Raw genomic sequence first — 2,818 nt, 5'->3', positions numbered from 1 at the left:
TCCTTCTGATTGTAAATTGAAAATGCTAAGTTGTAAATGGTGAGTTACTAATTTAGTAGCTGAATGTCTTTGTGTCTCCCACCATTTTAGTAAGTCAATTTCCTGCAATGTTTGCCTTTTACGAGCTTTCTCACTTCTCGAGAGCGCACATCACTAATGTGTACCAAGTTAATGGTGTCTAATTTCTGAGTTATCAAGCTGTGTTGATTTGATTTCAGGAAAAAAAAATGTGTTAATTGAAGAGGTTCTTGCTTTCTGCTGGTACTGATACAACCCAGAAAGCATGTTCATGCTTTATTATTAGATCTGTTTATCATTTTGGTGAAGACAAAGGTGATTTTACTGGAAACCACTTAATATATATGCATGTTTCAAGGTTGCTTTTGATTATGGCCTTATATTGGTCTTGCGAAACGTCAATGAAAATTATATACCGATTCTACATTATGGTATCCTCTGATGTTCAACTTTGCTATTCCTGACTGCAAGTTCTTAGTTAGTCTACTTTGTTCTCTATATTACCTCATCATAGCTGACATCTATACTCTATTATTCTTGTACTTTTTACACCCTTGCAGCAACTTCTTCACAAGTTTTGGTGCCTGTTATATTAACTGTTCAAGTTTTATTATCTGTGATTTATATACAGTGCATGTATTTGTGAATTCCACTGTTCTTGAGTTGAACTGGGTTATATTGTTTGTAGACCAAAATATTGGGGAACTTGGCGGTACTCAAGTTGTTGGGGAACTTGGCGGTTAATATCGGTTTGAGTGAGATTCACATGGCATACCGAGAAAGGCTCGCAAAGATAACCCTAAGACGATCCAGACCATGCATGCTTCAAGTACCCAGACCATGAAACCAACATAAAAATTCAATGTGATAATTATTCTTTGATTCTTCCAAGCTCAATGCCAACTATGTATTCTAATGTCTATTTGTTGTATGCATATGACTTTGCTAATAATAAAGGCCAGCATTCATAGTTTGGAATAAAGATATGCGATCAATTAAGGTTTATTTTCTGTTCACTTATTATCTATGAAACTATTCATGTAACTACCAATGTAATTATCCATTTATGTAACTATCCATGTAACTACAGTTTGATAGTTACCTGAGTAGTTACATACATGTTACACTTGTGTAACGACATTAACCTGCCTATGTAATTATCCATGTAACTATTTATCTATGTAACTATCCATGTAACTATACATATAATTATCCATTTATGTAACTATCCATGTAACTATCCATCTATGAACTATCCATATAATTATGCATGTAACTATCCATGTAACTATGTATGTAACTATCCATGTTATCCATGTAACTATCCATCTATGTAACTATGCATGAAACTATCCATCTATGTAACTACATATTGATAGTTACCTGGATAGTTACATACATGCTACATTTGTGTAACTATGTATGTAACTATCCATCCATGTAATTATGCATGTAACTATTCATCCATGTAACTATCTATGTAACTATCCATGTAACTACATATTGATAGTTACCTAGATAGTTACATACATGCTACACTTGCGTAACTATGCATGTAACTATCCATTCATGTAACTATGCATGTAACTATTCATCGATGTAACTATACATGTAACTATTCATCCATGTAACTATCTATGTAACTATCCATGTAACTACATATTGATAGTTACCTGGGTAGTTATATACATGCTACACTTGTGTAACTATGCATGTAATTATCCATGTAACTATCCATCTATGTAACTATCTATCTATGTAACTATGCATGTAACTATCTATCTATGTAACTATGCATATAACTATCCATGTAACTATTCATCCATGTAACTATGCATGTAACTATCCATGTAACTGTCTATGTAACTATCCATCTATGTAACTATCCATGTAACTATCTATCTATGTAACTATGCATGTAACTATGCATGTAACTATCCATCTATGTAACTATCCATGTAACTATCTATGTAACTACATATTGATAGTTACCTTACATAGATAGTTACCTGGGTAGTTACATACATGCTACACTTGTATAACTATCCATGTAACTACATATTGATAGTTACCTGGTTAGTTACATACATGTTACACTACACTTGTGTAGCTACATTAACCTGCCTATGTAACTATCCATGGCGCATCATTCTGATGTAACTGTTAAAATAGATCTGTAACTATCCATATAACACTAGCACAACATATATGAAATCCATGGCGCATCATTCTAATGTAACTGTTAAAATATATCTGTAAATATCCATGTAACACTAGCACAACATATATAAAAGATTTATCACTGGACATCAATCTTGTAAAGAGAAATTTATTTGACTACATCTTGGTCTCTTAAAAATAGACCAAATTATCTAGACAAGAACAACAATTGCACCATATTCTATCTTTGTAGAAGGACAACTTTTGGTGAGTTCTAAACAACACAAATCAGGGCTTGTTCTGAACAACCCAACAAACTTGTTCTAAGCTAACTGATTATATCTCATCGCAGCAACTTGAGTCAAATATGCGTGGAGGGTATAATAGGGATGAGCCTCACCAACTTAACATAGAACAACATACATCAAAATGTGAGCTTCTAGTTGATGGACGACAATACTTTTTGGCCACTTCTCTCGAATTGTAGCTAAGTTAGAACCACTGCCGTTACAATATAAGTGATGCAGCAAGTTATCACAATCACACAAATCAGAGGCTTGGTAGTTGGACACACAAAAAACAGAAACCAAATTCCATGTCAAGCAAGAGGGAATAAAATGTAATGGCCAAGAAACAAAAT

The sequence above is a fragment of the Fragaria vesca genome, linkage group LG5 (assembly GCF_000184155.1).
Source record: "Fragaria vesca subsp. vesca linkage group LG5, FraVesHawaii_1.0, whole genome shotgun sequence".
NCBI classification, from domain to species: Eukaryota; Viridiplantae; Streptophyta; class Magnoliopsida; order Rosales; family Rosaceae; genus Fragaria; species Fragaria vesca.
This window is presented reverse-complemented; position numbering follows the sequence as displayed.